Source organism: Amblyomma mixtum, chromosome 4 (assembly GCF_055824585.1).
Source record: "Amblyomma mixtum isolate Tamu chromosome 4, ASM5582458v1, whole genome shotgun sequence".
NCBI classification, from domain to species: Eukaryota; Metazoa; Arthropoda; class Arachnida; order Ixodida; family Ixodidae; genus Amblyomma; species Amblyomma mixtum.
The window spans coordinates 146,050,296-146,060,260 of record NC_143015.1 but is presented as its reverse complement, the minus strand read 5'-3'; positions in this window follow the sequence as shown (position 1 = coordinate 146,060,260).

The window sequence follows — 9,965 nt, the reverse complement described above, 5'->3', positions numbered from 1 at the left end:
TTTCTTTTTTTGAGCTTGTGTCTACTGCTGGCAAAGTCGGACCTGACAGAACTTGCAAGCCTCTCACACAGACTTTAGCGGGCCGCTGCAGGGAGCCCCGATGCTCTCAGCCTAGTTACCTGTTCATGAACAGCTTTTTGAGCATTGTGCAGACATAATTTTACCAGGTCCGATCTCACAGAAGGAAGGAAGGGGAAAGTTTATTTTCACTAATGGTTTTTCCTGCGGTTTGGGGGCATCTTCAGAGACGTCTTGGTTCCACCCCCAGGACCCTTCTCTGTCGAAGTCGTCCGCCTCTAATCAGTGGTCGGCTGCCCTCAGTCCAGGGCTCCGTTGGACACTGCCGCCCTTTGAGCTGGCTGTACCAGCCCTTGTTGGTCTTCAAGCGGTCGCTGGAAAGCAGAGTCTCCCACTGCTCCGCACTCGGGTTTTGTATTTTGGGGACCACGTCTATGTTTTGGCAGGCCCATGTGATGTGGTATAGAGTAGGTTTTTCGTCGCACCAGGGACATTTGTCCGCGTATATCGTAGGGTGCATTTTGTTTAGTATATGTAGGTTTGGGAAAGAGCCTGTTTCTAATTGTCTCCACGTAACAGCTTCCTCTCTGCTGAGAGATTTGTGCGGTGGGGGATATCGCATTTTTCTGCCTCTGTAGTTTTGTAGTATGGCCGAGTATTCCCTGGGTGCTGGCGCGAGTTCCGCGGTCTCCTCGGATGCTCGGAAAGTGATGTATCCTCGAGCTATCTTGTCGGCCTCTTGGTTCTCTGCCACCCCCCTGTGCCCCGGTACCCACACAATTTTGTGTGGGATCTTGTCGTTTTGTTCTTCCTGGTTTTTAATTCTGTCGCTCGCTGCGAGAAGTATACGGAGCGCATGACGACCTATCCTGCCATTAATGTAATTTATGCAGGGTGTTTCAGAGTCCGTGAGTATTGTTAGTGACCGCCCGGAAACGGCTAGACCATGCTTGATGGCTTTTGAATGCGCAGAAAAGTAATTCATCAAATGTTTTGAACTTCTGGACGGGTAACACCAGCAGACATGATCAGGCAGAAAGCGCAAGTTCAGATTTAAAAACTGAAGCTTTTGCTGTTTTGGAAGTTCGAAGGTTGTAAGGGATCGGTAGCGTTCGCGGGGGTCATTGGAACGCGGCTGGGGGCACTCAAAGCGGAGCGTCTCCTTTCTTGGAACGCGGCCGCTCGCGAACGCACCGGGAAGTACGGGTGTCCACCCGCCCCGCGGAACCGATTCGCGCACATGCTGGCTCGACCGTGCGTTTGTTTTTCTGGAAAGGGTGTTACCCTACGGTAGTTGGAGGGCTGACCATGCTCTCGATTAGCCAATGATATGAAGAATGCAGAATGATTGGGTGCTACGGAATGTGGGCCGGGCCTTTAGGGCTTTAAAACTGGGCCCCGGAGCCGGAAGCGGGGTTCTGCGCTAAGGTGAGATGCTACGCATCTTCGGCTACGCCGAGTAGGGGTCTCCCCTAGTGTTAGCCAGTTCCGCCTTTTGGTTGTCTCTTTGCCGTTGTATCGAACTTGTATATTCTGTAAAGATTATATTCTTTAAATATTTTTATATAAATCTTCAGTTATTCCCTTTTTTATCCCTGCGTGTCCACACATCTTGAGACCGTCTCTGACGGGGCACCCCTGGTGCAGAGATGAAGCTTCAGTCTTCCAGTTGGAACAAACCGTCTCTGGCGGAGCACCTCCGGTGCGAAGAATAAAAGAACCTGTGAAAATTTACTGGCGCAGTCGACAGGATCCTGCGGCCATCGGAAGACGGCGCAGGAAGAAGATTGAACGCAGGGAGAAAGGCGACGGTCAGGCAACAGCAGCGTTCGAGAATGGACCTGCGGAGAGACGGCGGCAGGGATGCAAGGACCACGGCAGTAGTCCAGCGACGCGGGACTGCATACGGTCCAGAAAAGCAGCGCGTCGATAACTTGACGGTCACCGGCGGCGGACCAGCGGCGTGCGACAGCTCATCGCAGCGTCCGGTGAAAATGGCGGTGGACTGCGACGCCAAGGAGTTGGCAATGCGGATCGACGCATCGAAACTGTGAGTTTCCTTCGTCGCATTGTTAGCGTCCCTGTGCATGTATGTGTTCGAGCCGGTAGGACAGTTGAGAGATACAGACGGCGGTATGGAGAGTTATCCATGCCGGCCCTCACTCGATGTGAAGTACCAGGTTGAGTTAGCGAAGGCGCGCTTAGCGGACCTTCAGGCTCAACTTGCGAAAGTAAATGGCGGAAAGGCGCTGCTTCGCGAGGAAGAACCTCAGGATGTCAAGTATGTCTTGGAGGCAATAGAAGCAAGACGCCAGCAGGTAGAGCTCGAGATCTCTAAGCTCAAGGAGAGTAGAAGATCCGGTGAATCAGCCAGAGAGAACTGCTCCGAGTCCAGAGATGTGAGGCCGCCTGTGCTGGAAGACAAAGACTTATGCTGCTCAAGCACAGGTGGAGGAAAGAGCAGTCAGGTCGCTGTAGGCAATCAGCCGATATGCGCGGACGCCTCTTTGTTGGGAAATGCCGCAGAGAGCGAAAACGAGATTTCTGAAGGGATCACAGCTTCGCCACTGCGGGCGGCTAGCAAAGAAAAAGAGCAGCCCAATTCTGATGGTCTAGGGCCAGTCGAGACCAAATTGTCCGAAACCAAGCAGGAGAGTGATCTAAATCCTGCAGGCTCTATGACTAAGATTGTGACCTCCGACACGGAGCTAGTAACCGGTGAAAATCTGGCGTTGCTGCAAACACACACTGTGTCGGCCATAGGGCAAGAAGTGCCCCGTAGCGTTCCTGGTGACAACAGCTCTACATCCGAGGCAGAGAGCGGAGGTGGGACCGCTGGGCCGACCGGGCAGAGCGCCGCGCAGTTGTCGAACGCACCCGGTGTGTGTCCGGCCAGGTCATTTGAGGACCCGGAAATGAGTGGCGACTTGCCGCAAGGCAAGCTCGGGTCAAGTGACTGCGAGGGAGCTCATGGAGCCTCGGTGTTAGACTATGCCACGAAGCCGGCAAATGCCTATCAAGCAGAGAACGGCAACGTCAGTGTTTGCCCGAGCAGGAACGAGGCAAATGGCTTTAAGCGAGGCGAAGTGCCAGGAGGCAGGTGCGCGGCTTTCATGTTGAAGGTCGGTACGTGGAACATTGCGTTCCGTGGTGCAGGTCGCCAAATCAAGCGTAGCCGGACTGGCCGCATTGGTATGGTTATACGGGGCAAGGGCTATGCTCCTTACGCAGTACGCAGTTGGTACCGGCGTGCCAGAGAGAGCAGGCCCTCAGGTGCGTCGTGTGGTCAGAGATTTGGACCGATCGAGGATCAGGACATTGTTTCCGATCCTGGAGGGCAGCAATTTTGAATTCTTGCCCCGCTGTGGCACCGGCCTAATGAGCGTAGTAGCCATTGGGCGTTGATCGTATCGACTGAGACGCGTGGTGGCTCGAAACGCACACAGCGACGCTCGGTGCGACTAAGGAGGCTCACGTGGCCACTTACGGACGTCGTGCGAGTGCTACTGAACGCTCAAGTTGCGAGTGTCTGTGTGTGTGTGTGTGCTAGTACGCGAGCAGAACGAGGGTGTCCACTTGGAGGTGGTGAACTGGGTGCAACGCACCAACTTGGACGCTGTGTTACGGCGCACGGCAGGCATGCCACTGTGTGTATTTAAGTGTGCATTTTGTGTAATGTTGTGTTGGTGCCCGTGTGCATTTTTTGTTTGTGGTTTTGTTCGTGGTGTAGCTGCGGCATGTCACCCACAGGGTGGTTTTGGGGTCCGTACCGATCCCTTTGTTATAATTCTAAATGTGGCATTTGAGCCCTTTGTAGAATATTGGGAAGGGCGTGTAAGGGATCGGTAGCGTTCGCGGGGGTCATTGGAACGCGGCTGGGGGCACTCAAAGCGGATCGTCTCCTTTCTTGGAACGCGGCCGCTCGCGAACGCACCGGGAAGTACGGGTGTCCACCCGCCCCGCGGAACCGATTCGCGCACATGCTGGCACGACCGTGCGTTTGTTTTTCTGGAAAGGGTGTTACCCTACGGTAGTTGGAGGGCTGACCATGCTCTCGATTAGCCAATGTTATGAAGAATGCAGAATGATTGGGTGCTGCGGAATGTGGGCCGGGCCTTTAGGGCTTTAAAACTGGGCCCCGGAGCCGGAAGCGGGGTTCTGCGCTAAGGTGAGATGCTACGCATCATCGGCTACGCCGAGTAGGGGCCTCCCCTAGTATTAGCCAGTTCCGCCTTTTGGTTGTCTCTTTGCCGTTGTATCGAACTTGTATATTCTGTAAAGATTATATTCTTTAAATATTCGTATATAAATCTTCAGTTATTCCCTTTTTTATCCCTGCGTGTCCACACATCTTGAGACCGTCTCTGACGGGGCACCCCTGGTGCAGAGATCAAGCTTCAGTCTTCCAGTTGGAACAAACCGTCTCTGGCGGAGCACCTCCGGTGCGAAGAAGAAACGAACCTGTGAAAATTTACTAAGGTGAAGGAGAGTTCAGAGCTGTTTTTTTTTTAAGACATTTAAAATATCACCAACGCGCCTATTGAAGTTGTCTGTTTTTGTAAATACCAGAAAGTCATCAACATAACTAAATTTGCGAAAGTAAAGGTCACTGAGGTTCGATTTTACGTTTCTGTCAGTAGGGCTCAGAAAAAATATTGCAAAGAGTGGGTGCAACGGAAGGGCCAATATATTCACAAGAACTTTGAACGTAGAAGTTATTGCGCCAACCCACAAAGGTTGACGGTTCAGCCGTTTTAGGAGAAGAGTTATTTAACATCCCCCTTCACAAAGAATTTAAGACTCTACGTACTCTGATTTTACAAGGCATACTGAAAAGATGAAAACTGATGATGATGACTGTGAATTCTTGTGGTGCAAGTGCATCTGCGCCCAAGGAGAGCCATGGCGCAAGGTACGTTGGTCTACTCAAGGTGTGGTCAAAGATGCACTTCCTCCGGACACAGCGAACCCAGTGGCATCTTCAGCCTGCGCGCTCTAATCTAACCTTCACCATTGTACTCCTTCCCACTGGGCACTCCAAGGCACTACAAAAATTACACACAAAAATTACACACTTCTCGAATGCATCTATATATATATTACATCGGGATTGTCAGGAAATGAATGCAGAGTTTTCCGAAAGAATATTTTTTTCAGTGATCTGGCAACTGGCAACCTGACCAAACAAAGGGTACCAAAACACTTTCAAACATAGTCTGACGAGAGAGGAGCGAGTGAGATTATGAAGGGTAAATTAAAAAATTTAGGGGGCGCTTTGACTGTCTAAAGTGCCTAGAGCCGAAAGCCAAAGCTTACGTGGCACTGGTGACTTCACACATAATTGATGACGAGGTAATGACAAATTGCTAATTAATTACTAATTACTGATTAATGACTAAGTAGTAATTGACAGCTAATTAATGACGCTTAAGCTTCGAATTTAATAGTGGAACGCGACAGTGCGTTGTAGCGCTGCCAGGGAGTCCACGGAACGCCACCACCCGTTCGGTGCGATGCCTTGCCCCTTGAACGCAACACTTTTTGAGGAAAGGAAATAGCGCAGTAATTCTCTGTCATCTTGGTGGATACCTTGACCGAACCGTACAGGAAGCGAGGAAGTGGGAGTGAAAGAAGAAAGAGAAAGAGGGGCTGTAATGAAGAAACTGATAATTGAATTTGAAGAAAGGAAATTACACAATAACTGTCCCACATATCTCGGTGGACACCGTGAAAACGCGGACACATCTGCCGACATGGGTGCCGACACGGATTCCCCTTGCCCGCAATCTACAAAGCATCCCTCACCTTCGACATACACTCTATTCCGACGATATGACGCTAAGGACCACCCACGACAGGGATGGAGACATAGAGAATATTCTACAGTCGGCAGCTACCCTCACCCAAACACATGCGCGGAGTATCGGACTCTCTTCTCTCCGGAGAAGTCGGAGCTCCTCATATCCGCCCCACAGCCCGAAACTGCCCGACAGCCCCCATCACCGTGACACTGGAAAACCGGCACATCCCGGAGGTAAACACTCTCCGGGTACTGGGCCTCCACATTCAGAACAACAGTAAAAACACACTCACCGTACGGAAACTCAAGCAGACTACGGTGTCGATATCCCACCTAATCCGCCGCGTTTCTGCACACCACCGGGCCATGAAGGAGCATGACCTATGTCGTCTCATTGATGCCTTCGTCCTCAGCCGCTTTATCTTCACGCTCCCCAACCTGAAACTCCAGGCCGGGGAGATCTCCACCCTGGATGCCATGATCTGAACAGCATTTAACACAGCACTACACCTACCTCTAAATACCTCAACCGAAAAACTACTACAACTAGGCCTGCACAATACGATAGGGGAGCTTATCGAGGCCCACCGACAGACACAATACATACGTCTCGCGAGAACCACCACTGGCGGACACATCCTACACACTCTCGGTATCTGAATACCAGCCACGGATCCCACACAGCTCCAGGTCCCCCGCCATATCCACCGCGAACTACTTATCAAACCTCTCCCCAAAAACATGCACCCCACTTACCACGAACCCCGACGAAGAGCTCGCGCTCGGGCGCTCCACAAACACTATGGCATGGAACCGTATTCTGGTTTGGTTTGGTTTGGTTTATTGGGGTTTAACGTCCCAAAGCGACTGAGGCTATGAGAGGCGCCGTAGTGAAGGGCTCCGGAAATTTCGACCACCTGGGGTTCTTTAATGTGCACTGACATCGCACAGCACACGGGCCTCGACCACCTGGGGTTCTTTAATGTGCACAGACATCGCACAGCACACGGGAACCGTATTCTGCTTGGGTGGATGCTGCATGCACAGGCGAGGACGCGGTTGTAGCCATCACAAACCCTTCCTTCAAACCGATTGCCACCCTTCACATATCCCCCGCTGACACTTCGGAGGAGCCCGAAGAGGCCGCCATTGCCCTGGCCATCACACGCACGGAGGCCCGATTTATACTCTCTGATTCTAAAACTGCCATACTAAATTTTGCTCGCTGGAGAGTTCACGTCCCTGCATTTCGCATACTAACTCCCTCGCCGCACACCTGCCCCGCCACGTGGAGCTGACATGGGTGCCTCCCCACTCCGGGAATCCCGAGAACGAGGCCGCCAAAGCTTTAGCCCGGGGTTCTCTCAACCGGGCACGAGCGGCCTCAGATCTGAGGTTTTCGCGGGAGCGCATACACTCATTCAGAGAAATGACGCAGGCCTGCAAAGCCGAGCGTCGACTCTACCCCCCACCCCACCCCTTCCTCGACAATTACCATCAGACACTTTGGAGGCGACTCCAAACACGCACTTTACCCACCCCTTATATACGCTCGCGCTATCACCAAGTCTACACAAACCCCTCCTGTACCGTCTGCCACCACCCCAAAGCCACTCTTGACCATATCCTTTTCCTCTGCCCGGCGGACCATCCCCCACGGGGCCTGGAGCACCGTACCACTTGGGAGGCATGGGAGACCCTACTGCGTTGCGAGGACCCGGCCAAGCAAGCCATCGCCGTAGGCCGGGCAGCCAGCGTCATGAGCCTCCGGGACATGAACGTTTGAGTGCACTGGGGCCGTGCGGGTGCCCAAGGACCTACGTGTCCCAAAATCCCCATTTTCAAATAACGTTTTCACCACCACCACCGACACGGCTGCTAATTACAGTATGAGGCATTAAAGAGTTTCGCCTTAATACGAGGTCTGTTACAAAAGTATCCGACCTTTGGCCGAAGAAAAAAAACTGGCATAACTGGAGCGTTGGAAACCTAATCACCTTCAAAGTAGTATCCTTGGGACTCCACACACTTCACCCAGCGGTGCTGCCGTTGTTGGAAGTATTCCGAAAAGGCCTCTTTCGGAATGGAGTTTAGCTCAGCTGTCGTTGCAGCCATAATGTCCTCTCTTGTCTGAAATCGCGCTCCTTTCAATGTCCTCTTGACCTTGAGAAACACCCAGAAGTCGCAGGGGGCCATATCAGGAGAGTAAGGAGCCTGTTGAACTACAGGAGTCTGGTTTTTCGCCAAAAAAGTCTGAATCAAGTGCGAGGAATGTGCAGGAGCATTGTCGTGATGGATGCGCCAATTTCCTGTTGACCTCACCTCCGGTCTTTTGCGCCTCACAGCACCACGTAGGCGACGGAAGACGTCCCTATAGTACTCTTTGATCATTGTTTGACCCTGCAGGGTGCGTGCTCGTGGTGTGCCACGCAGAGGGAGTCAAAGAAAGCTGTCAGCATCACTTCGATATTGCTGCGCACTGGCGGGCCTTCTTTGGTCTCGGTGGCATGAAATGCTTCCACTGTGACGACTGGAATTTGGTTTCCGGGTCGTACCCGTACACCCAAGACTCGTCACCAGTGATTATGGTGTTTATGAAGTCGGGGTCACTGTTTGTGGAATCTAGCATGTCCTGCGAGACTTCAACACGAAGGTGCTTTTGCTCCGCCAAGCAGCTTCGGCACGAATTTCGCCGCAACTCTCTCCATTGCCAAATCTTCGGGGATAATGGAATGTGCAGAAAGATTACTGATGTCCACCTCTTCCGCAATTTCTCGGATAGTCACACGACGGTCCCGCATAACCACAGCGTTCACTTCGGCAATGACCTGGTCATTTCGGCATGATGATGGCCGACCGGAGCGTGGCTCGGTCTCCGCCGATGTGCGGCCATCTTTAAACCAAATATACCACTGTTTAATGTGTGTGCTGCTCATAGCATCTTCACTGAAAGCCGCACTAAATATTCCGAACAGTTTCCACTTGGTTGTCATCCCGTTTCTGGCAAAATTTGATGCAGTAGCGCTGCTCCTGTCGCTCCGCCATTTTCCTTGTAATAAAAAACAGACGAGAGCACTGCGCGCTGCCTCACTCAAACGCTGCGTCCCAGCGACTGACGCTATCGGCAGGCCGGAAAATATTCGTACATGCGCACGAAGGTTCAAGGTCGGCTGGTGCAAGCGCGCTTGTTTCATATCCATCAGGTGTTCGCAAGAAAAAATAAAGTCGGATAGTTTTCTAACAGACCTCGTATACAGTCTGAGTGCGCGAAAGCGAGTACAACATTACATGATACCTTGTGAGCTTAAGAGCACCGCAAGTATAGGCCGAGAAGGTATCATAATGCTCTTGTTCGTATACGGCTGTAACAGAGACGCTAAACTAGATCTTCTAGCGTGTTTTCTGTTGCAGTCTAAGCATCATCATCATCATAAAAACTTTATTGTAAGCAGAGGAGTTTGTGGTTCACAGACCCCTGGGCCCCCGCACGGCCCTACTGCACACAAACGTTCATGTTCCTGCGGACTATGACGTCGGCAGCCCGGCTAGTTGCGATGGCTTGTTTGGCCGGGTCCGCGGAGCGCAACAGGGTCTCCCATGCCTCCCAAGCGGTGAGGTGATCCAGGCCCCGCGGGGGAGGGTCTGCCAGGCAGAGGAAGAGGATGTGGGAAAGGGTAGCTGAGGGATGCTGGCAGAGGGTACAGGAAGGGCTAGTGGAGTGTTATCGGGATTGCAGATAGGGGGATGGGAGGGTGCGCGTCTGGAGCGTCTGGTGGTAGTTGTCTAGTGAGGGGTGGGGGGGGGGATAGAGCAGGCGCGCGGCCCGAAAGGCCTGCGTCAGATCGCTGAAGGAGTGCATGCGGTCCCGCGTGAATCCCAGATCGGAGGCCGATGGTGCCCGGTTTAAAGAACCTCGGGCTAACGCATTGGCGGCCTCGTTGTCGGGATTCCCGGAGTGCGCAGGCACCCATATCAACTCCACATGGCGGGGCAGTCCAAGCAATTTCTAATCTAGACGGCTTTTTGAAGGAAGGCGATGGTTGTCCTCAACGAGAAAAAGAAACAGGCATGTTTTTGGCACAACGCATGGATGAAATGTAGTCATATTTTCAAACCAGAAGTTAAATTTTCTAGAAGCACGCGGTGA